We start from the raw sequence: 27,176 nt of genomic DNA on the forward strand, positions 1-27,176 counted from the left end.
AAGAGGTCGAGGTTGGAGATCAAGAGGATGTGGTTCTTATTCTCAAAGAAATGAAAGATCCCAATATCAATGCTACAATTGCAAGAGGTATGGGCATCTCAGCTATGAATGCCAAGAACATTCAAAACCAAAGATCGAAGAAAAGACTCACCTTGCTGCAAAAGAAGAGGTGAATGATCAATCCACAGTGTTGCTGACCTATAGAAGAGATGGGAAAGAACAGGAGCGAGCATACTTGGTTTCTTGACGCCGGCGCGAATAATCACATTTGCGGCATCAAGGAGTATTTTACAGAATTGAATGAGACAGTCCAAGGAGAAGTTATGTTTGGCGATTCATCTAAGATTCCATTCAAAGGAAAAGGCAAGATAATGATCCAAGCGAAGAATAGAAACCACAAGTTTATCACAGATGTCTATTATGTTTCAGGACAACAAAGCAACATAACAAGTCTTGGACAACTCCTAGAAAAGGGGTATGATATTCATCTCTAGAATTTCACACTCACAATTATGAACAAGGTTGGAGATTTGATTGCAAGAGTAAATATGTCTAAGAATAGACTATTTTACTTTGGACATCAAAGAACAAAAGGTAAAGTGCCTAAACTCCATCATCAAGAATGATTTATGGTTATGGCATTTGCGGTTTGGGCACCTTGGCTTCAATGGCTTAAAATTACTGTGGAAGTCAAAGATGGTGAATGGTTTACCAAAGATTGATCATCCTGATCAAATTTGTGAAGAATGCATTCGAGGAAAGTTACATAGAAAAAGCTTTGTAAGTTGGAAAATCAAGAAGAGCAACAAAGCCATTGCAGCTGATTCATAGCAATATAGTTGGACCACTTGAGGTTGCATCTCTTGGAGGTCACAGGTACTTTATTACTTTTATTGATAATTTTAGCCCGCATATTTGGGTATATTTTATTAAAGAAAAATCAGATGCTTTAGACAAATTTAAAGAGTTTAAAGCAATGATTGAAAAACAAAGTGGCTATCATATCAAGACTCTCAGGTCAGATAGAGGAGGCGAGTATACTTCAAGATTATTTGAAAATTTTTGCAAAGAAAATGGTATCTTGCACCAGCTTACAGCTGCTTATACTCCACAACAAAACGGAATCGTAGAAAAGAAGAATCACACAATTCTTGACATGGTGAGAAGCATGTTGAAATGTAAGAATCTATCAAAAGTCTTTTGGGCTGAAGCTGTAGCATGTGTTGTTTATTTACTCAATAGATGCCCAACTAAAAGTGTCAAGTTCAAGACACCTTTTGAAGCATGAACCAGGTACAAACCCAGTGTTAGTCATTTCAAAATCTTTGGATGCATTGCATATGTACATGTTCCAGAGCAGAAACAGAGAAAGCTAGATGATAGAGGAGAAAAGCAAATTTTCATAGGCTATGATGCAAGAAAAAAGGCCTACAGACTCTACAACCCAATTAGCAAGAAAGTTTTAATCTCAAGAGATGTTGATTTTGATGAAGCAGATCATTGGAAGTGGACTAAAGAAGAAAAGAATGTCAAAGGAACATTTTTGGAAGACGAAGAAGGTCTTCAAGAACAAGCACCAACACAGAATGAAGATCCAGGTCAGACTCCTCCACCAAGTCCAATTCCAATAACTCTAGGCAGTTGCAGCTCTTCAACAGAAGCTCCTACTAGAACACAAAGGTTTAGTGATATCTACAACACTACTGAACCAATACAAATGGCAGATAATTTTACATTGTGATGCGTCCAAAATCTGCTTAGCCCTTAGATCTCCTAGATATTACCTGCAAAACGAAAGCCTCAGATGTGGCCCGACCGCGGGGGTCGGGAGTCCACCTCCGAAGGCTAAGTCAGTTGATGAACTTAATCACAAACGGCTCTGCTAGAAGCACAGAGCTAAGGAATGAAGAACTAGGAAAGGTGATCTAGATCGTAAGCCTCTGATAGTTTACGTCTACCAGTCTGTATATGAATCTGAGTCCCTCACCTCGTATGGCAGTGAGGTTTATATAGAGTGTACCTTCGAATCTCCTTCGTCGGATGCACTTGAGCCTTCTTCGGGTAGTCGTTGGATCTTAACAATTAGATCCGTTGAGCGATAGACTTCTACCAGTTTGGATTAGTAGAGGACTCCTGAGATAACCTCCAGGTTATGCGATGATTATCCCTTCGATAATGATTAGCAGCAGCCGTCAATTTGAGTCTGCCTTCATTAGGGTAATTAACCTAATCCATAAGTTGGATTAGGGCGTGCTTGTAGCTGAATAAGTTTTCTTCCTCAGCAAGCCATCTTACGGATCCGGTTCGCTCGGGAGCGAGTCTATTCCTTCCGTCTCGACCGGGGTCGAGGATCAAACCAAGTATGAACCCGGTTCGTCATATTTTCTCCATATCACGAGCCCCCCAGACCAAGCGTTCGGTCTATCCCGAGGGCTTGGTTTTTAACTGGGTTCTTCGTCAGGCAATAGTCTCTGCGTGTTCCATTAAATGTCATATCACATTTAATGCGGTGGTCACTTTTCCTCGAGCGTTGTGAGGGAAATGCCACGTGTCTCTTTGCAGTCGATCTGTCGTGGCTCACGTAATCCAAGCGACGGTTTCCGAACGCCTGTTTTGGATTCGTGAGTTCAAACTTTCAAAACGTCTTCTAATCTCGATCGTCGATTTTGAATCAATCTCGATAGTTCAGATTCTCGAACACTCGTGCGGGTGTTTTAAAAGCGGTTCGTTGTCTTCGTAGGTTTCATTCTTCTTGTCTGGAATTTGAACCTTCGTCGTTGCCTTCGCGCCTTCCTGCTCTCGAGCCTTTGCTTCACTGAATCAGTAAGTTTATTGGTCTTTTCCTTTTTGTACCTTACTGAAACAAGTAATGGTGGATAATAGGGTTTCTCTTGTACCTAGTGTTAGTAATAGTAGTGGTAACGAAACTGTTGCTTCCCCTCCTTCCGAACAGTCGGATAGTGATAATAAAACCCTAACTGTCCTCTGGCGCGAATTTGCTGAAGTTTCTCAAAAAAGTTTGGAGAGAAAAACCAAAACTCCTTCTGTCCTTCCTGAGTCTGGATCTTCCAAGACTCCTAGGGTAACTGCCGAGTCTTCTAGGCAGCCTCAAACTTCCAGGTCTGATGGCGGATCTGGCTCTGTCCCCTCCGTTTTCAAGGAGGAAACCCTTCTTTCAGCAATCCAAGATTTTGATTTTCCTTCCCAGGCCTCGAGTCGGTGACAACTGTGGGCCATTCGAGTCGAGCCCGAAGGTTCGGAAGTGGACCCAATGTTTATAGATGACCCAAGTGATGATTCAACACCTCTCCTAGAATTCAGAAGGAGAGATAAGGTTACTCATGATGACACTTAAAAAAGGTGATTTTGGCACATCCGTAGACCGACGATGGAGAGTCCGATCGACGAGGTTAATATATCCAAAGGTAGATAATCGAAAGAAATTTTATTCAAGCTGAAAACCACCGAAGTCGGAGTTCGGATGGGGTCCAAACTTGGACCGGTCGACCGTCCCAACCCCCCATCCCTTTTCCAGCTACGAGACAGAATCAGGATTTCGGGGTTTTAAAAGCCTATTTTATGTTTTAACTCACCTCTAAACATGTTTTCTAATGTTAGAGTGGGGCTGAGGCTTTGGGAAGAGGGGAAACCAAGGAGAAGAGTAGATCTCATTCAACCAAAGGTGCTTTGTGACTTGGATCTTTGCGAGAACATTGAAGGAGGTGAGAATCCTTAACCCTTTTCTCTAAACACAGTTGGGGTGGGGGGGGGGTTTCCTCACTTTTATTGTGGGATTGCGGTAGACCGGTAGTGGAAGCATGTTAGGTTTATTGAATGCTCTTGAATTCTTGTATTAATGTTTCCCTTTAATATGAGAGTTGGTGCGAATCCTTGCAAAAGATTTCGCATTTTGACTCTTTGAGACGCCAGCTAACGATTTAAAGAGCTAAATTGGGGGGGGGGGGGGTTTAAATTTTTAAAATTGTATATTTTTTAAACTTTTAATTTTAAAATTTTAAAATTTTAAAATTTTTTATTTTTAAAATTTTTAAATTTTTAAATTTTAAATTTTTAAATTTTTAAATTTATTATTATTATTTTTATCTATAATGAATTGGATCTAGTTGAAGGTACCCTTAGGCCCCAAGTCCTACCAATTATAGTTTCCCAAAGTTTCATTTCGATTCGACTTCGAATCGATGGGAAATAATGATTTTTTTCCAAACTATGTTGAGAACAGCGGGTTTGAACCTAGTTGTCAGATTGGGTTTTTGTGGGATGATTTTGGGATACCTTTTGAAACCCAATTGACTCATAATTTATATTTATTAGTTTTCTTACATGATTAGGTTTGTTCTGAATATAATCACCGACTTGTGGGAGTAAAATTTGGGACTTTTGAGAACGGAATCGAATTGAAATGTGAGGAATATACTTAACCTTATATTGCATGTTTAATGATGTTAATTAATTTTCATTCTTGATATCTTGCCTTGCTGTAGTATCTATTATTTTGTGATTATGTGTGTGACTTTGTGAGAATGAAAGGTGAGAAAGTATGTTTGCTTCTATTTTCAATATTCTTTAAATGGAGATATGAGAATGTGTGTGGGATTGGTTTTGAGACTTAGATTCTCTTATGTATATTTACCAACTAGGGTTGTGAGTTCTCCCATTACCCTAATGAATTTACATGAGTATGCATCTGGACCTAAGTACATGAATGCTAGGTGTCTATAAGTGTTTGGCTAGGTAACCACATGAGTACTACTACCCTTCCGGTAGGGGTATTGAACCGGGTTAACCCATGATGTCGGTGCATGGCTGGGTCCTGTGAGCATTGTTTGCAAAATAAAATAACCGCAAGCGCACAGTATCGTGTAGCTAACGGGTGATCTCAGGGAGATATACCACCTAGAATTCAACTTCTTAATGGTAATGTGAGAGTGGAATGATTCAAATTTTTGTTAATTAATTACTTAAACTAAACCAACGATCCTAATTCATATATCTAATGCAATCGAATTGAAACGAAAAATAAATCAAACATAACCAATGCATAAATAAAAGACATGAAAAATAATGCGAACAATAAAAATAAAAGGGATGTGAAAACCTTAATCAAAGAGAGGCACAATTGTAGGCATTTTTGATCAAGGACCCAGGGGAAGGGAGAACAATAAGTAAATGCTGAAATTTAAATCCTAAATTAAGAATATGGAGGGGTAGATAAAAGTGGGAATGGAGGGGGGAGAGAAGACTATTGAAGAATCTGACTTACTTGCATCTTCCAAACAAAACTTGAATAAACGATTCGAATCTCAACCAACCCTAACAACCAGATCTAGAATAAACTAGATCTGCAATTGCTAGACCCAGAGAGAAAGCGAATCCTCAAACTTGAAACTTGAATTTGAACTTGAACTTGAACTTGAAATTGCATTGATAAAACTAAAGGAATTACACTTGCATAAAAAAAAATTACACAACTTCAATATTCCTAACCATTCAATCTAAAAAATTATAACCCACAAAATAATCAAAGAACTAGAGAAAACCTAGAGCAAACTAAAGAGAGCAAACTAAAGAGAATAGAAAGTGCAAGACTAAAGTAAACTAAAGAGAAAAATAAAGTGTGTCCTTGACCTAAGAGGGAGGTAATATTTATAGAAGAAGGAGAATAATTTACAAACAAAGAAATAAAATAATAATACCTAATATTAATAATAATAATAATAATAATAATAATAATAATAATAATAATAATAATAATAATAATAACAAAAGAGTAAAATAGAAAAAGAAAACAAATAAAGAAAGAGCAAAATTCGTTAGAAATAGAGAGAGAGAGAGAGAGAGAGAGAGAGAGAGAGAGAGAGAGAGAGAGAGAGAGAGAGAGAGAGAATGTGGGGAGAATTAAAATAAAATAAATAGAAAAAATAGAAATACGTTAAGAGGGAAAGTGGAGAAAAAGAATAAATTAAAAAAATAAAACCTAAGATTGAGTTACACGTAGAGAAGGTGGAGAAGAAAGAGAAAGAGTGGAAGAAGGAAAGAAGGAAAGAAAAATATATGCTTTTACAAAAACGATTTTGGGTTAATTAAGGAAAAAGAATAAAATAAAATAATGAAAATAATAGAAAGTAGGAAGAGAGGGAAAAAACTAATTAGAGAATTAAAATATAACGAAATAAAATCTTCTAAAAAAAATAGAAAATCCTAGTCTTTGACTACTTGTGGGCCCCATACAATTCTCAATTACAATAAAGAAAAAAATAAAATAAAAATTCTAATATAATTTTACAAGATATTTTGGAGTTGGCCCATAATTGTATCTCTAGCCCATCATGCTCCAAATTAGGCCCACTTTCGCACTTCAGAATTTGAACGGACCTCTTGACGTGTAAAATTCGCATGTTTAATACCAAAAACTCCAGATATTTGCTCAAGTCCTAAAAATTCATAAATCTAAAACAACATAAAAACCCAAGGTAGCTCCACTCTAAGTTTGTAAAATGCATGCTTTATGCCCTAAGATTTCACACATAAATGTGCTCATCAAGCATCAAATAGGCCCACTACCATCATTAGATGATAAGGTTGCATATAATAGATAAGGGCTAATGGGCACTCAAGACCAATAACAACCTGTGAGGACATGGAGAGCATCATGTCCATTATCTGTGGATGACCATAGGGTTAAGAGTCAACGTAGTCCGAGCTGGTTGGTGCCATAGGATATGATGGCTTTAGGTGGAAAAAGATACTGAACCAAATTGGTTGGCGCCATAGGAGTAGTATTTGGACCATACGTAGTACGAGACCGTATGACTCTAAATTAATCCTTGACATGCACCAGTTCTCATGCCAAATAGTGATATGAGAGAGTGGAGACTTATCCTCCAGCCATGGATTGATGTGACTTGACCCAACAACTACGGAGAACCCAATAGACATCTCTTATTGAGGGAAAGGGAAAGAGACCACCCAGAGGAGACTGATGTATGATTTAATGCTTGTCTACTATAGAGGTTTCATAATAAAGTTAAGAGTATAATATCATTATCATTAATTACATTATCGATATTTATGCTATAGGTGTGGAATCTTGTGAACGAATGCATGAGATGATGTTGAGTTGACCTCACTGAGTTGTATTGAACTCATTCCTTTTATATGTTTGTTTTTATTAGAATATACTGCAAATTATGACGACTCCTTCCAAGTGAAGGATTTGTCGTCGGCAAACTTTCTTGAGGGAGCAACCAGAGAAGAAGTGGACGCGCATAACGTTTCATGCCCGTGCCTGGATTGCTCTTATGGATTTGGCTCCCACTAGGGAAACTCTTAGATAATTCCGTTGTGAAGAAAATTATCCTCTTTTCTTTTCAAAACTCTGATGTCCATTTTGATTAACTTTAGATAATGGATGATTGTAACTTTTTGATAATTCAGATTTAATAACTTTATACTTAAACTTGATTATTTTTGTCCTTTTAATTATGCTATATCATATGGTGTATAGAATTGTCACTGAACCTAGGTCTTGTAGTGTATCACCCCCGGGTATTCGGGTATGACCAGATCCGGCTGGGTGGGGTGTGACAATGCCTGTCTATCCAAGGTTCCCTTTGCATTGCTTTGCAATTAAACCAAGGCAACCCTACGAGCCTTGTTTTGTTGAACTTCAAAAGACATCCGTTGGCTCTTAGTAGATTTTTATATAGGACAAATTACATATAGACAGATCCCCTGTATTTGTAATCAATTATATCTACTACTTCTAAAAATCAATTACATATGCCTCGTCCTGTTAAGAAGTGAAAACTTTAAATGGACAGTTCTGTTGAATTTGTAAGGGGACATCTATTATTGATTTTTCTTCTACTTCCAAGAATAGTAAATATAATTGATAGCAAACACAGGGGATTTGTATGTTATTTTTATTTTATATTGATGATGAAAATCAAAAGCATGACTGATAACTCTATGAAATAGAGTTAATTCTAATAATTTTATACTTGAGATAGCTTGATTTAAGAGTATTTTATCTTTGTTTTAGAGTTAATTGTCATTAAATTTCATTTTAGTGAGTCTTTGTGGTTTTGTATTTTGTAAAGGTCTTTTATGTCATTCATGCATGAATTTCTCTTGAATTAATGGATGGAATTGATCAGTCTTCTTTCTCTTGGTCTTGTAGGAAAAGAATCATAAAGGAAGATATGACATGAAACATAGAAGAGGAACAAAGAACATGTCTTCTCAGTTTGCTGTAGAGATGCTGCAGCATTGCAGTAGCAGAATATTCCCAGATTGAACACATGTGGTACCACTTAGTGAAATGACTGAAAAGGGCTAACTAATTGGACTTTCTTCTTGTTACTATGTGAAGGATTTCAGCCCTTGATATCAAAAGAAAAGATTCTAATCCTAAAAGCCACTTTTACCCTATCACTTTGGGGGAAAATTGGGGAAAATAAAGAGAAGGAAGAAAGAGAAGAATGGGGAGAAGAACCAGAGGAGAACTAGAGAGAGACGGAGGGTGAGCTCGTGCATGAAGAAGGCCTGCTGGAGATGTGTCTTTGTTAAAGTTTGACATCAGCAGGACTTTTTTGAAGTCAAGTTTTTTATGGCTTTCATATTATTTTCTTAAGTTTACTTGTAAAAATTAATTCTAAGATTGAGATTTGAGTTTTGAATAGATTTCTGGAGGCTGTAGGAGTGTTTCAGTAGTGTTGGCCTTGAGCTTGTCAATTTCAAGGAGTGTTTCAATAGTGGTGGTTCATTTAGCTTGTTAATTTCAAGGTATTGCCTATGCTGGAAAATGATTTCTTTTGGTGCGGTCATTTATTTTTTAATTTATTATTATTATTATTATTATTTTTTTTGTGATAGATCACAAATTTAGATTTCTTCAAGACTTCACAAATCTCTGGCGAAGGATTGCTTATTCCGACTTCACAAATCACAAATTGGAAAACTATTCTGCTACTTTTTTCTCTCAGAAGGTATGAACATCATCTAATATTTGAATTTGAAAAGAATAATTATATGGCATTCCTATTTATATTTACAACTAAATATTTGTGCTAGCACGATCTCGAAAATCTTGCACAAAGTATATGGAGCTAGATTTTTGAATACATTCATTCATGTCATTCTTACCAACTTTCCTTATTTTAGTTTATTTGTTAAATCCATTCATTTATTGACTTTTTTTCTTTAAAATACAATGGCAACAACAAAATTGACTAAAAATCAACATCAAAGATATAATGAGAAAAGAAAAACCATAAGAGACTACACAAATGCAAACAAAATAAGGAAAAATAGTTTCTTACTTAAAGATCAACTTACAATATCCAATGGGTCAACTAAAAATCCAAAATCTTCAGAGGATGAAGCATTTGAAATGGAAGGTTAAAAAACTATACAACTCTTCATTATATTTATATTTATGTATCTGGCTACTAGATACTAATTTGATTTTATAATATAGGAGTATTAGAATTGGAAATTTCAAAGTTACATGAGCTTAAAAAGGTTCCTCCATGCAAACATTGTGGAGCAAAGAAATTTGAAACACATTTTTTTGCTTTAATGGAAGTGTTATTTTGGTATCTCCGACAATTCCAAATGAATTACATGATTTATTCATCTCCCAATCATTTGAGGCCATTGAATTTCGGAGATTCAAATGAGCTTACAGTAGCATATTTTTGTTCATGTCTTTTGGAGTTCATGTAGATAATGAAATAGTAAATGGAAGAGAGGGTATATACACTTTTAGAGATCAAGGCGAAGTATATCATGAACTACTTTCCATCATTTCAGAAGAGGATAAGCCATGTTATTTATATCTATATTTTTATGATACTGATAGTGAACTTCAAAATAGGATTAGGTATTACAAGATTCAAAACTCAAAGAACCCATAGTTTTGAAACTAATGAAAATCCTGTCGAATAATTTGAATGCACAGTTCTTTAGAAGCCTAAGAAATTTACCTTCAGTGGAGAATAATGAAATAATCATTAGAAGTGATGTACTCCTTGATCAAAGGGTTTATCATGCACCATTAGTGGATCAAGCTGCTACTATTTGGATTGAAGGAAAGAATCAAAACAAGAAGCAGAAATGTGACATAGTAACTGAAGGGCATTCTGGTGCAAGACACCGAGTGAAGCATTACTATGGTTGTTATGATGCATTACAATATCCATTTTTGTTCCCAAATGGAGAAGTTAGTTGGCATATGAATATTAAGAAAAGAGTTCAGCCATGTACAGTTATACAAGATATTCAAAGTGAGGAGTCAATACTTGATAGAGAAGAAGATGTTGAAGGTAATGTTACAGTTAAAATTTAATTTTTCCCAAAAAACTTAGTACTAAATAATATATAGTTTTTTTTTATATTGTTTAATGTAGGATTTGATGAGAGTAAGAAAAATAGAATATCTCCAAGAGCATCTTATTGTCAAAAGCTTCAAATAAAATAAAATGATTGTTCAATTCTTTTATATTCTGGTCGATTGCTTCATCAATTCACTGTTGATATGTACATTAAAATTGAAGCAACGAGAATGGATTTCTTTTTATCAAGGCAGTCTAATATTCTAGTGGAATTATATCAAGGAATAGTTGATAATGTTGTAGCTGGAGAAACACGAGGTGACAAACTTGGAAAAAGATTTGTGTTACTTGCATCTTTTTTTGGTGGACCAAGAGATATGCGTAGAAGGTATCTTGATGCTAGATCTTTCGTACAAAAGTTTGGAGATCTTTTTATCACTATGACATGCAATCTTGAATGGGTTGAGATTAAAGAAGAACTAAAATAAGGTCAGGTTCCACATGATAGACCAGATTTTACTACAAGGATATTTTGAGCAAAGCTACATGATTTGAAGGATCAACAATTCAAAAAGAACATTTTTTATTTAATGGCGGCACATGTGCATGTTGTAGAATTTCATAAAAGGGGCCTTCCACAAGCACACATATTGATATTTTACACAAAGATTATAGAGAATAAATGCTAATCATTTTGATAGATATGTTTGTGTAAAAATATCTGATCCAAATAAATATCCAACTTTACATGAAAAGTAGTCAAGCATATGATGCACGGGCCATGTGAAGATTTAAATAGTAAGAAGGCATGTATAAGGGATGGAGTATGTAAGAATCGATATCCACGTTTGTATAATCAAAATACCATGCAAGGTAAAGATTCGTATCCCCTTTATAGAAGAAGAAATAATGGAAGACAAGTTAAAATGCGGAGACATTATTTGGATAATAGATGCGTTGTTCCCTATAATCCTTACCTTTTAACAAGATATGATTGTGACATCAATGTTGAGATTTGTTCTAGATTAGGCAGTAAAGTACAACACTATTTACTATAAATTATAAATTTCATTATATTATTATATTATAATTTGCATCCTTATATTTCTTAATACTACTAAAATATGTACTTTTACAGGAGGGATGTTATTTGTATCAAAAGCATAATTCAAATTATCAAAAACCTAGAACCATGGTACAATGCCTGCATTTCTTGCAAAAATAAAAAGATACATTTAAAAGCAAAAGAAGCAATTTGTGACAAGTGTGAAAACAACAATGTGGAATACACACCACAATAATATTCTAAACTTTAATTTCTATTAATAAAGATTTATATTGACTTTATTAATTAATAATAAATTGTTTATTTGCAGGTTTATAGGAAGATTTAGAGTGTCAGATTCTACAAGAACAATAACAATTACAATGTTCGATTCTATCCAGGGTATTGTCAATTGTTCAGCAACTGAATATGCAGCATCGCCAGAAAATATAAATATAATATCTATTTATATTTAATTAGCATTATAAAATAATATATTTATAATACTAATTTAGATGATTCAATTAGAAATCCAATATTGTTTTTAAAATCGAATTTTACAGTATAAAAGAAAATTGGATCATTGTCATGGTCAGGTGAATTCGTTCTACTTCAAATTTGATAGTAGAAATGAATACAATTTAAGATCGAAGGTCATTGTTGTAGATGTAAAGAAAATGCAGATGATAAGTTGAAGCAAGTAGTTGATTTAGACGAATATGAAGATGTAAAATGTAAAAAGGAATCAAAATAGAGAAAAATTAGATATAATAAGTTTAATTATTCTCCATATTTATTAAAATATTAAGATTTCTTTTTCTTTTCCTTTCATAGTCAATTTTTATTTCAATGTACTATTTTATTTCATTATTATAACACTGTCTGTTTAACATATAAAGCACAACAAGCGACGTGCATTTGTACTTGCAATTTTTTACTAATATATATATATATATAGTTCTTACAGAAGTTTGCTATTTTTGTTTCTACGTGAAGGTTTCTGACTATGAAAAGGAACTGGAGGAGATGAAGAACATGACTAGGCCAAAATTTGTTGCTTTCCTTATAAACTATTTATCATTACATAAAGCTACTATCTTCTGTTCTTTTATGGGTTTCACAAATAATATTAAAATTTGATATTCCTTTACAAGAAAGTAGTGAGTTCGCTAGGGGAGATTCAACATATAGGGGTCTTACAGGGTGGGTTTCTTCAATAATCTTTCTATCTCTTGGTATTGATAGCTTTGAAACATATGATCTGAAATGGATTTCATCTCTTGTTCAGACATCATCAACATGATAGATGGCAAACAGGGATAGGTAAATTTACAAGCAAGAAGGATCTCTATTTGGGAACCTTCAGTGAGTATTTTTTTCCTATTCTTCTTTATGATCTTCTCTTGGTATATCAAACTAAGTTGTTGCTAGAGTAATCTTAGCAACTAGGGACACAAAAAAGAGGCAGTTGAAGCCTATGACATTGCAGAAATCAAGTTCAGAGGTCTCAACGTAGTGACCAACTTTGACATGAGTAAATATGATGTGAAAAACATTGCCAACAACATTCTTCCCATTGAAGGCATCACAAATAGAGCCAAAGCTTCTTCAGAATTAATTTTTGATGACAAGAGTGGGTCAGAAGTTATAGATCACCTCTCTTCGGCATCTTCATGTCCATTTTTTCACAACCTTCTTCTACAACTCTCAGCTTTGATTATTGTTCAATTAATTTTCTCTATTTTCCATTTGATATGGTGACTTCATCTGGATCCTTAAGTATATGACAACCTCTTCAGTAGAAGAAATTAAGCGTAGTTAGTGATAAACAAAATCTCATATCGTTAACCTCCATGCTGCCTTGTTTCCCTCTTGAATGAAAAAATAAATTAAGGATGAACTTTGTGTCATAGGCTTCCACAGAAGCAAACTATTAGGGAGAGGGGTCAATTTCTTTTATAAAGTACTTTCATGAGATAATATTAACTCTACAAGTGTTTAATGTCAGCACGAAGTCAACGTAAAGGACGAGGGTTGGTGTGTCTGATTGGTAGTCGGCACCCAAGAATATCTAGCTAAACAGATTTACAACCTAGCATGATAATAAACACTATCATGAGCTGAAACTAAGTCATCCTTTACGGAAATCAAAACATCAGAGAGATGCTAATTCATAAATGGAAAAATTCTTCACTATGTTGAAAAATTAAATTCTTGAGCAAATTGCACTAGCACACCAAAATGGAGGCCTTAAAGCACTGACACCCCACTTTATATTTAAAAAGCACTAAGACCCCAAAATTTGATTTTATTAGAGATATTTGTTAAATTTATCACTGAAAACAGTTAAATTACTGTTTATTTTTAAAAATATCCCTATAATTTCAGCGAAAAATTGGACAGATATATCCAATGAAAATCCAATTTTAGGGTTTCAGTTCTTTAAGGCCTCCATTTTGAGGTGCCAGTGCAATTTGCTTTAAATTCTTTGGTCTGTTTCATGTGATTTACCTAAATAAGCTGGTATCACTTTTTAGGTTTCTAATTTGTTTTTTTCTCCCCCAATGTGCTTGCTTATTTTCTTTTCGCAATTCCTTATTAGATGCTCCAATTTTAGGCTAATAGCTAAAAATACAATGTCCACGGTTTATAAGGGAAGTTGCTTTCAAATATACATAATTTGTTTTGGTTCATATTTTGAAAGTATTAGCTGCATGACTAAGGAACACCCTTTGCGTACTCTCTTAGGTGTTAACTGTCATTATTTATGTGAGATTTCCTAGTGTAATTGTTTCTAGAGGTGAAAATATTTGAGATCCTAAAGTTAGTTGAGCTTATCTTTCCCTAATCATAAGGGCGTCAATTCAGTACCAAAACCACTTACTGATACTAAAACCGCACCGTGGATAAAATGAAACCATATTGTGGCTTTTGCCCATGTCAGATTCTCATCTGATAAATAATGCTAATACTTAAATTGGAATGTTGCAGGCCATGTGGAATTTGCATTGGGTAATTAAACTGTTTCATAAATATTGGAAAACCAATTTGTCCAATTGCTTGTCCACCCTTGAGCCTTTTTCTTGGTCATAATCTACCATTAGTTTCATCCACATGAGGAAAAGGAATGAACGGTTTAAGAAAATGGATAACACAAAATACAATTCTTCTCTTTTTCTTTTCCGTGTTATTCAAAGAAAAAATTACACCAAGAAGAATGGTTTCTTTTGTACTGAAATTATACCACATTTACATCGTTTTCAAGCACCGTTTTTGTACTAATACCATACCATACCATTTTGAAAAATACCATTTTCATACCGTACTATATAAATTTGGTACAATACCATTTTGGTATGAGGTTTCGAAATTTGGTACGGTACGGTACCAAATTGACACCCTTGCCTAATCATCTGTATACCAAACTTCGACCTAATTCTTGTCACACCGACTAGAAAATGTGATCTAAACCTTGCCCCATGCAACAACCCTAAAGTCTTGACTCACCCATATTTTCCTTCTGAAACACATAAACAAAACCCTAATTTGCTGGTAACTCCAACAGTCTTCCTTCATTAAAAAACTCACCAAACCTTCATTTATATACTCTTCTATATCTACTTGACACAACTCAGCCATCAAATCATAATCCTAGCAAATCCAACCATAATTTTGACTAGAAACCTCACTCAGACATTGGAGCATGGATGAACATGGCACCCAATTCAATGTAAAATGACATTTAGAGATGCTTCAGAAATTGCAAGATGAATGTAAGGTTAGGTATACTAAAGAAAGGATATCAGTGATAGATTGTAGCAAATTATCAAATTGGCTGAAGGGGCAAAACAGGTAGAAGCCTAGACCTCCAACGACAATTGAGAAGGAATATGGTGGCAGGCTTAATCCCTATTATTTATAACAGGTAGTTGCTTTTCTTAATTCTTTGATTCATGTAATTTATTAGGTGATATAGTAAGATAAAAGCTTGATCATCTTGCAAGTGGTGGAGAACTACTGAGCTAAGTTATAATGGCAACACACATATTAAAATGGTAGAGGCATATGCTATAAATACTAACTATAGGTATTTGGAGACCAACAATAAAGTGGAGAAAATTTAGATATAAGCTGTTACTTTGTTTGAAATTAATTGAACATTCACATTTTTTCTTAATTTTTTTTCAATATTAGACTTTATTTGAATGTATTATTTTAAGTAGATTTATTTGTTCCATAGTCTTACATTTTTAGTAGTTTATTTTTGGGCTTGTTAAGCCAAACTTTGTGGTTTACTAAAAGGTGTATTCACATCCCTATCATCTTCATGTGTAATTCAGTTTTCAAAGAAAATAGATAGACTTTGTAATTCAGTTCTCTCATTTATTTTAAATGAAAATTTTTAAATAAACTTATTTTTATTTAATAATTAAAGATATAAAAACATATAATTAAAGTGTACATTTTAACCCATAACAAAACATCCCATTCAAAATTATATTTCTTATGGCTCAGTGATACGGAGAGATTATGATCAGACCGGGTTCATACCTGGTCCGACCCTCGACCCCGGTCGAGACGGAGAGAACCGACTCGCTCCCTAGCGAACCGGATCCAGAAGATGGCTTGCTGAAGAAGAAAGCTTATTCGGCTGCAAGCGTGCCCTAATCCTACTTATGGATTAGGGTAATTACCCTAATGATGGCAGACTCGAATTGACGGCTGCGGATAATCATTATCGAAGGGATAATCATCACATAACACCTAAAGGTTATCTCAGGAGTCCTCTACTAGTCCAAACTAGTAGAAGTCTATTGCTCAACGGATCTAACTATTAAGATCTAACGACTACCCGAAGAAGGCTCAAGTGCATCCAACGAAGGAGATTCGAAGGTACACTCTATATAAACCTCACTACCATACAAGGTGAGGGGATCGAAAAGAATACTATCTGAGACTCAGGTTCAGATACATACTGATAGACCTAAACTATCAGCGATCTGCTATCTAGATCTCCTTTCCCAGTTCTTCATTCCTTAGCTCTGTGCTTCTAGCAGAGCCGTTTGTGATTAAGTTCATCAACTGACTTAGCCTTCGGAGGTGGACTCTCGACCCCAGCGGTCGGGCCACATCTGACGCTTTCGTTTTGCAGGTCATCACGAGGAGATCTAAGGGCTGAGCAGATTTTGGACGCATCAATTGGCGCCGTCTGTGGGAAACAACTTGAAAAGCCATGGTGACTAGATCAGCAGCCACAGCAGCCGCTGCACAACGCAATTCCGGTGTTCAGATCCCTGGAGCGAATAATCCAGATATTCCCCAGGAAAGCCAAAATCCTATCGAGGTAGATGGTGGCCAGGTAGGATGTAATCCTCCTCCTGATACACTCCAAGATCAATTGGATCAGGTAAAGATTCAACTCTTGGAGTTGAGCCAAGCACTCCGCATGCTCACCAAACGAGTGGTTTTACCACAAGAACCTGATCAGCGCGATTCAGGGAGACGTGCATTGGCACGTGACCAGAGATTGGCTGAAGACCGGAATATCGGTCAGAATTTTCGTGAAGGAGACCGAGGACTTAGGAGGATTGATGATCAACCTAGGCGAGACGATCGGTTCGACAGACCACAAGAGAGTACAACTGATTCAAATACAAGGTTGGATACAGGGGTAAGAACTCACTCACCCACTATCAGAAGAACCGTTCGTGATGATCGAGCAGTTCGCGACGAGCAGAATGCTCGGGAAGGACGGGCTGTTCGTGATGATCGAGTAGCACGGGATGATCGTGTTAATCGAGGTCGTGATCATATTGCTGAAGATCACCCGACCCAGATTGGTCAGGAATTGGCCAACATCAATGAGAAATTAGGGCAGTTGGCTAAGGGAAGAATAACTGAGGATATTTACTCAGTCATTCGGAAAACCCCCTTTGCCGAGCCAATTGCGGGATATCAGTTTCCCCGTAACTTCCGTTTGCCTACCTTTTCAACATTCAATGGCTCCGGAGATCCAACAGCTCACATCGGCTATTACCAACAGACCATGGCAGTTTCAGGTAATTCTGATGAAATCTTATGCAGGGTTTTTGGTTCATCTCTCACTGGAGTAGCACAAAAGTGGTTTTCGAACCTCCCCTCTGGAAGGATCGTAAACTTTGACGAATTGGCGCGCCAATTCATAGGGCGATTCCAGAGTGGAATACAGGTCAAGAAAACGGAAGAAACCTTGTTTACTGTCAAACAAGGAAAGAACGAATCAATCAGAGAGTTTCTGAAAAGATTCAACAAAGTGACGATGGAGATAGAAAATTTGGATGAGCAAGTAGCCAAAACTGCTCTATTTACGGGACTCACTAATCGGAAACTCCTGGAGTTATTACTACGGGATATGCCTGCGACTTATGCTTGAGTTGGTACGGGGATGCCGAAGCGGCTGAAGTCATGGAGATTCTAGATGCGCGCCAAGGAGATAATAAAGTCTCCAATAAGGAACAGAAGGCTCCTGAGCAGAAGCAGAAGCCAAAGAAAAATGTCCGTGATCGGGTTGGAAAATCTCAGGCTTGGCGCCAAAGGTCCCCCGGTAAAAGTGAGTACACTCCATTGAATGCTCCTCGGGCTGATATTTTAAATATCCTCAAAAGAAAAAATATTTTAAAGTGGCCGCCTAAAATTCTTTTGAAACCCGGAGAGCAGTAGGATCGAGAAAAGTATTGCCGATTCCACAAGGACTATGGTCATTATACTAATGACTGTCATCATCTGAAAGCAGATATTGAGAGATTAATATCTCGGGGACATCCGTCCGGTTTTGTTAGCGAAGAAGGGGAGGAGCCACGTGAGCCACGTGCTGCTGCTCCTAAAAGGGATCGTTCGGTTAGTTCGGAACGATCAAGGGAGGCCCCGAAGTCTAAGAAGGGCAAGGAGGTGATTGAAGCTACTCGGTCACCAATCCTTACCATCTTTGGGGGACCAGAGCCCGAATCATTCCGGAGTCTGAAAACAAAATCCAAATTTATTGGAACCGGAGAGACGCAGAAGCGGAAGAAGCTGAATGGTGAAGATTCTATCACCTTTAGCGAGGAGGACGAAAGAGATGTTTGTTTACCTCATGATGATGCTATAGTCATCAAGGTAGAAATTGCACGTCGGGAAGTGCACAGAGTTTTGATTGATACAGGGTCTACAGCTGACCTAATTTCTTACGAAGTGTATCAAAAATTGAAGGTGGATCAGGACTTGATGAAACCTTCATCCACACATCTATATGGTTTTGCAGGGTCATCTGCAGTGGCGGAAGGATCGGTCCAGTTGGATTTATCTATTGGAAGTTTTCCTAAGGAAACAACCGTCCGAATCAATTTTTTGGTGGTTCGGGAACTGCCAACTTATAATATGATCCTCGGGCGACCATCTTTATCCAAGATAGGTGCTATTGTTTCGACAAAGCACCTGAAGATAAAATTCCCGACTGATATGGGAATTGGTCAAGTCTCCTCTGACCAGAAGATCTCTCGGCAGTGTTACGTTGCCTTACGTTGCCTATTTAAAAGACAAGGAGGGCCCGAGGAAGGTAACTGCCCTACCTATAGAAGTTCGAGACGATCGGGAAGAGACAGAGATGCAAAGACCCGAACCAGTGGAGAAGCTGGAACAAATCCAGCTGTGTACCGAGGATGAGAAAAAGATTACTTATATCGGGTCTGAACAGCTGGAAGAATTTAAAGATGAGTTGAAGTTATTTCTTCAACAGAATAAAGATGTATTTGCATGGTCTGCTGAGGACATGCCAGGAATCGATCGGGCCATTGCAGAGCACAAACTCTGGATAGATCCTAAGGCGAAACCAGTGATACAGAAAAGAAGAAATTTCTCCATTGAAAAATATGAAGCCGTTCGAAGCGAAGTTGAAAAACTCAAGAATTCTGGTTTCATAGAACCAATTGAATGCCCAACTTGGTTGGCCAACGTGGTAATGGTAAAAAAGGCAAATGGGAAGTGGAGGATGTGTACAGACTACACAGATCTTAACAAGGCTTGCCCAAAAGATTGCTATCCATTGCCTCAGATTGACCTCTTGATAGATGCGATCGCAGGATATGAAACTTTAAGTTTCATGGATGCCTACTCGTGGTATAATCAGATCCTTATGAATAAGGAGGATGAGAAGTATACGGCTTTCATTACCGATCGTGAAAGCTATTATTACAAGGTCATGCCTTTTGGCCTCAAGAATGCAGGAGCAACATATCGAGAGGGCCGTCAACAAGATTTTCAAAGAGCTGATAGGAAAGAATGTTGAAGCTTATGTTGACGACATGCTAGTGAAAAGCTTTACAAAAGCAAATCATATTGCATATTTGACTGAGGTGTTCTCAGTACTGCGGAAATATCAAATGAAGCTAAACCCGAAAAAAGTGTGCCTTTGGAGTCTCCTCGGGCAAATTTTTGGGCTTCATGGTATCACGAGGGGAATTGAGGCTAATCCTGCCAAAATACAAGCTCGATTGATATGGAGGCTCCCAAAACTGTTCGTGATGTGCAGTGTTTAACAGGGAGAGTTGTTGCTTTAAATCGATTCATCTCCAAGTCTGGAGAAAAATGTTTGCCTTTCTTCAAGGCACTTAAAGACCTGAAGGGCAGTAAGGAAGCAAAATGCACTGAAGAGTGCCAGAAAGCTTTCGAGGAGTTAAAAGAAGCACTTGGACAACCACCGATCCTGTCCAGACCAGAGAAAGGGGAAATATTACAGCTATATCTAGCGACGTCCCTTTCAGCGGTCAGTGCAAGTACTTGTTCGTGAAAAAGATAAAAAACAGTGGCCGATTTACTATGTAAGCCACGTGTTGCTAGATGCGGAGACAAGATATTCACAGATTGAGAAGCAGGCTCTGGCTCTCATGATGGCCGCTAGGAAGCTAAGGCCATATTTTCAGGCTCATCCAATTGAGGTATTTACAACTTTTCCTCTTAGTAAAGTTCTTAACAAACCTGATTTGTCTGGAAGGATGGTGTCCTGGTCGGTTGAACTCAACGAGTTCCAAGTGAGCTTTAAGCCCAGAACCGCAATCAAGGCTCAGGCATTAGCCGACTTTGTAGTAGAAACTACTGCACCGGTGGAACCCACCATTGAGGATCCCATTATACCAACCACTTGGGAGGTATATGTGGATGGTTCGAGTAATAAAGATGGAGCAGGAGCTGGAATTCTATTAAAAAGTCCAGCAGGATTTATTATTCGATATGCTTTGAGATTTGCATTTGAAGCAAGTAATAACGAAGCAGAATATGAGGCTCTGATAGCAGGACTTCGGTTGTCAAAAGCATTATCTATTGCAGATGTTACTATTTATAGTGACTCTCAACTTATAGTCAACCAAGTCCAGGGGGAGTATGGTATTAAAGAACCACGCTTGCAAAAATATCAAGAGATAGTGCAGGCATTTCAAAACCAATTTCGGAATTTGAAGATATCTCAGATTTCGAGGAATGAAAATTCAGTGGCAGATGAGCTATCCCGACTAGCCAAGGCCAAAGAAAAGAATCTAGACCCTTCGGTCTATATTGAAGAGATAACTTTTCCAAGTTATCATGAGAAAGAAATTTCTTATATTGAAGCAGAACGTTGCTGGATGGATCCGATAATCGAGTATCTAAGGGATGACAAATTACCTGAGGATCCAATAGAGGCAAGGTTGATCAAGATTCGATCAGCTAGATTTGTCATTCAGAATGGGAGACTATACAAAAGATCTTATTCTGGACCCCTTATGAGATGTATAGGCCCCGAAGGAGCAAAATCAGCTTTGGCTGAGGTTCATGAAGGAATTTGTGGAGCTCACATGGGTGGACGGGCCCTGGCTCACAAAATTCTGAGACTTGGGTTATATTGGCCTAAGGTCCAAGAGGCTGCTATGGAATATGTTCGTCGATGTGGTAACTGTCAAATTCATGCTACAGTATCGAAGCGCCCGGCGGAAACTATGACTTCAATTCTAAATCCCATTCCCTTTGCGATGTGGGGAATTGATATCATGGGCAAATTCACCAAGGCATCAGGTGGACGGGAATATCCGATAGTAGCAATTGATTACTTCACAAAATGGGTTGAAGCCAGTGCACTGGCGGCAATTACTGAGAAAAAAGTGGAGAAATTCGTGCTTGAATCAATCATATATCGCTTTGGGATTCCAAAGATTATCGTCACTGACCATGGTACTCAGTTCGACTGTCCACAATTTGAGCAATTCTGTGGAACATATATGATCGAGCATCGTATGTCCTCAGTGGCATACCCCCAAAGCAATGGACAGGTAGAGGTTACTAACCGAACGCTACTGGAAGGAATAAAGAGAAGACTCGAAGCTGACAAAGCTTCTTGGGTCGAAGAACTTCATAATGTACTGTGGGCTTATAGAACTAGGGTTCGAACACCCACAGGAGAAACTCCATTCAGAGTTGGCATATGGATCCGAAGCATTGGCACCAGTGGAGATAATGGCGGGGACATTACGGGATCGTGAGTTCGAGGAAAAAGCAAATGAACAAGGACTGCTTGATAGTCTTGATCTGTTGGACGAAGTTCGGGCAAAGGCAATAGCACGAACTCAACATTATCAAAGAAGGATAGCGTCTCATTATAATACTCGAGTGAAGAATCGTCGGTACTTAGCCGGAGATTTGGTGTTGAGAAACACCCTAGCTTCCGACCCGCATCACCAAAGAAAATTGGACCCTTCCTGGGAAGGACCTTATATGGTTGTAAAACCAGTTGGTTCAGGAGCTTACAAGCTGAAGAACATCAACACCCAGAAAGAGTTGGATCGTTCGTGGAATGCCAGGCATCTCAAAAAGTTTTATCCTTGATGATGATTTCAATTTTGTTCGCGATGTAATCATTTTCAACTCAATCAATGCAATTTTTGGTTTTCAACAAAATATCTTTTGATTGGGGGGCATCATACACTACATTCAAGAACAAGATCCAACTATAAGGCATCGGATGAAAATTCGTGTGGGTCCTTCAACACTTATGGAATTTTTTCGGACTTTCTTAAGTCGAGGCATCGGATGAAAATCCGAGTGAGTTCCTTTTGCAAGGCGTCGGTTTGAAACCCGAGTAAGTTCCTTCAAGACTTATTGAATTTTTGAATTATCCTTAAGTAAAGGCATCGGTTTAAAACCCGAGTGAGTTCCTTCAAGACTTATTGTATTTCTCCGGAAATCCTTAAGTAAAGGCATCGGTTTAAAACCCGAGTGAGTTCCTTCAAGACTTATTGTATTTCTCCGGAAATCCTTAAGTAAAGGCATCGGTTTAAAACCCGAGTGAGTTCCTTCTCAGACTTATTGTATTTCTCCGGAAATCTTTAAGTAAAGGCATTGTTTCAAACAACTAAGACCTAATGCAACAACGATTCAAGTGGCTAGCAAAGTTCAAGATGAAGTTAATTTCTTATTTCTTCAAAAGATCGAAAGAGGCCAGTATCAAAACAATTACAAGAGCTGGATACAATCTTCGGTCAAAAAAGAAAGTCATCATCAATGACTGTCCGAAGTTATACAAGATCGACATGACTTTGCTAGAACAAACATATGAGTCAACCATTGGAGTGGATTCAAGGTAAAGAAGAGAAGAAATGAGGATTACAAAAAATATTTCGGTATGCATAAAATCCTCCGCAATTTCATACTCTTTGTCCAACTTTGTCCAGAGAAGTATGGTCCTCGACCAAACTCGCATTCAAGACAAGCTCGTCATAATTGACTTCTTCCAGGGGAGAATAAATAGGAGAATCTTCCAGATAATGCATAATATATGGATCGGAAGGTGGAGGATCAATCTTATCCTTGGTCCAATCGGGAGGAGGAATACCCGTCGGTAAGAATACTTCAGGATGGCAAACAAAGACCGTAGGGAGTCGTATCAAAATGAGGATCCTTCCTTAATATTGATTCCCATACTTCGTTCTCACCATCCCGGTACGCCTGCAAGTTATAAGCATTCAGCATATCAACAAAGGGCTTACTGTGTAAATACTTGAAGACGCAGCTCTCGCGAACATCGCTTGGAAGGGATTCGGGCAAAGGAACGACAGCTTGCCTTTGAGGTAACGTTTCGGATCCTTTGGCTCCCGACTTTCCAACTGTTCGCTCCAGCCGCCGGATCTTCTCCCCGGCATCATCCAAGTCCGATCGAAGACGACCAATCATCGAATTTTTTTCTCCCCGCCACCTCCCAAGCTAGATTCCGAAGGCGAGCAATCTCAACATCTTTAGCTTCAGTAGATTTCCCGAAGCCTCGGAAACTTCATTGCTCAACCCATCGAGCCTAGAAACCGCTTCCACTTGGTTGTGGAAGTTACCAAAGAAGACTCCCGCAAAACAACTTCCGAGTTAAGAAGGAGCAGAAAGAGTAATTTTTCAGAATCGAAGATAATGAAGAAAGACTTACATCACCAAAGGACTTCGTAAAGACTTCATCCGGAAGTTTGGAAAGAACTGCGCTCTCGTAAGTCATTCGAGCAGCAAGACACCATTCCAACGTTCTGTCAAACTCGTTTGACACTAATTCAGGCGAAGGATGAGAAGGATGAGCTACACCAAGAGAAGGATGAGCTGCATCACTTGTCAACCGACGGCGCTTCCTGGTGGCAAAATCCTCCGACTCGGAAGGAGAGGAGGAGGATGCCAAACAAGCACTAGAATGGGAAATAGGAGCAGCACTCGCTGGGACCACACCTTCATCGTACGCCAACATAGTTGCCTCGTATGCCCGAAGAGTCTCCTTCGGGGGTGCACCAACAGCCTCACCAAAGAGGGGCGTCGGCAAGACCATCGGCAACGGAGTGATCAAGATCTTCCTGGGAAAGACGAGCGATCACTTCGGGCAAAAGAGGCGCAGGGACGGCATCAATAGAAACTGTGGGAATCTGACTTGAAGATTCACCGACAGCAGTCGCCTTACGCTTGGAGGATTCACTAGCTGAAACCACCTCACTGGCCCCAACCACCACCGACGGAACGATTTTCTTGCAAGATTTTGCTCTGATAAAGTTCGGTTGATCTTGGGAGCCACTATGCAAACAAACAAGCCGTATCAGTATAGAAATCAAACGACGACAAAAAGAGGGAAAACCCTAGTTTTTTATCACTTCCGACAAAACCAAATAACTAAACCCCAAGTATAACTACTGTGCAGTTTACTCAGGGGGGAAGTGGGGAAAGAGATGAGTAATCAAGAAACTCACTTGTCCAGAAGTTGATAGAGCTATTGTTGGAGTACGAGGAATACGGAAGCAGGCCGAAGGACGAAAGGTCGCTTTAGCACTTTAGCAAATCTAACTTGCAGATAGCACGATAGATGGAGGGTACCCACAAAGGCTTTAAATAGCCTCAGGTACTAAGACGACGGTTGAAGGCTAAGGACAACCGACGACCTAGATCAAAATGACGCTTCGAAATCCGCAGAAAGCAAGATCAACGGTCGGAGGGATGCCACATGGAAACATGTGGAAACGAGCACCTGACGCAGAGATACCTCCAATCGTCGCACCGCCATTAAAATAATGGATGTATTTCCGATTCATTGAAAACAAGAATGGTATACAAAAGCAGGAAAACGTTTGAACTTCGCAGAAGGGAAACGTGCGGACTTTGCAATAAATGAAGTGGTGGGGAAGATTAATGCATCTTTCCGAAACGCATCTTCACAATATTTCTACAAGATTATTATTCGGCGAGGAATGTAAAGTTAAGTGATAAGTTTTATCATTTATACTTTGATATTCAAGGCAAGATTTCGGCAGGAGACGGGGAAATATAAAGGCCAACATGAAAAAGAAATGTCTATTCATTAAATAGAGGGTAAATCTTTACAATAAAAGATAACTCCCTAAGCCTCTTCTTCATTGTTGCCCGAGGGACCCCGGGTCGGGAGGACTTTTCTCAGATCTTGAGAAGAGCCTTCCTCAAGAATGGCATCGGCCGAGTCCTCTACAACAGCAATTTGAGACTCGGCTTGTGGTTTCTCCTCCGGAAGTGCCGGCTCGTCACCCAGTATGCCTCATATTGAGGGTCACCTGGAAAAGGATCATCTTCTTCCCGGGCCCAACCCGGAGATCCATACCAACTTTCCCGAAGACCTCTTTGTGGCACACCTCACGAAAGGGAGCAAAGTGTCGAAGGCAGGATTGATGCGAGAATTCGCTCCCAAACGTCGTTCTACCCCAAGCGATAAGCTTGAATGTTGTAGATACCTAGCAGCTCGGAGAAAGGTACGCTGTTCGTGTATTTCCGAACACACTCCTTCCGAAGCTCGGCTTTATATGCTCGGGCTTGCTAGGGATCGCCAACTTCGATGTTCTTCGAGCTCCCTACTTTTGAATTCAAGCCCGTCACCAAACAACGTGGCAGCTGCTTTTTGCTTCCTGGCCTCGCGCTCGGCAGCAGCGGCACGAATCTTCGAAGCTTCGAGGGCCTCCTTGAGGGAGATCACTTCTTCCTCATGCTTTTTCTGCAGCTCCACGGCAGCTGCAGTCAGCTGGTCTATTTCGAATTGGCCTTGGCCAAATTCTCTTCACAGTTTGCAAAGAAGGAGCTGGTGCGACCAACCCGGCTCAATGCTTCCATGTGCTGATAAAAGCTCAACACAAAGATTCCCGGGAAGGCGGAAAATATCGAAGAAGTCATAAGAAATTATGAAAAAATAAGTAAGCAAGAAGACCGGTACCTTGTAGATTGACTAACAAGGGAGATGTCATCCAGGGCTTCAAATTCCTGGCGATCAGAAGGAGCAAGATTGAGGGAGCTCCACTCTACAGCTTTCTCAGGATCCCGAGTCACCATGTCGGTCAGCTTCAGGATCCACTGGGGGATGAAGACCTCCTCACAATCCGTTGAAGCTTTGGATTTTTTATTGGAGGAAGCATCAATTGTGTCATGCCTCCTTTTGGTTTGGGCGGAGGAAGAGACATTGGACCTCTCCACCATCGGTTTTTTCCCTTTACCCGAAGCATCAGCCACGGGCCTGATATTCCTGATACCCCTATAAGAGGGGTCGGGAGAGGGAACAGAAACCTCTTGATCTACAGTCAAGGCTCTGGGTGATCGTTGCTCGGCTGTCACAACAACCCTAGCGGCCTTCACCCGCAAGCTCTTAGGGTTCATTCTTGGAGGCACTGCAAAGAAGAATGACAAGAGTCAGAATTAAAGACATATCACTTCAGTAAAATTAAAGGATGGTGGTTAGAAGCTCACAATGAGCCAAGCCCCAGTACTGAAGAATGGAGTTATACTCTACTTCAAGTCCATGTATCTCTTGATACCATGGAATGGATTTGATCTTCCTGACGACCGCCTCGTCTTCTCTGGATAAGGGAAGGCCTCGGTTATTCTCGGAAGAAGAAGTACACCTCCTCCAGGCGGTTGGGAAGTTAAGATCTGATGGAGGCGCTCGACATAAAAAGTATCGTTCGCGCCATCTTTTGTGGTTAGAAGGGCAAGTTCCTTTGGCAAGGATGCTTCTCCTCCAATCAAGTTCAGCCTTATTGCGTTTAGACAGAAAAACCCATCCGGGAGGATGGGAGATAGAAAGAACATGAAAATGTACAAAGAGAGAAAGAGATGGCGTAATGCCAAGTTCAAAACACAAACCCAAGAAGCCGACGATGAGACGCCAGCTATTGGGGAGGAGCATTCCGGGACAAATGTTCCAATGATTCAGAATCATGGAGAACAAAGGATTAAAAAGGGAAAGCGAACCCCGCTTTCCAGTGCAT

At 38.7% G+C, this 27,176-nt stretch overlaps 1 pseudogene; it reads right to left on the minus strand.

Annotated features, from left to right (window-relative positions):
- The window catches only part of LOC149014285 (RHOMBOID-like protein 2), a 45,171-nt pseudogene that overhangs the window by 2,039 nt on the left and 15,956 nt on the right, over nucleotides 1-27,176 (minus strand).

Source organism: Hakea prostrata, chromosome 5 (genome assembly GCF_041222555.1).
Source record: "Hakea prostrata isolate BN-2017 chromosome 5, UWA_Hpros_2, whole genome shotgun sequence".
Taxonomy (NCBI): Eukaryota; Viridiplantae; Streptophyta; class Magnoliopsida; order Proteales; family Proteaceae; genus Hakea; species Hakea prostrata.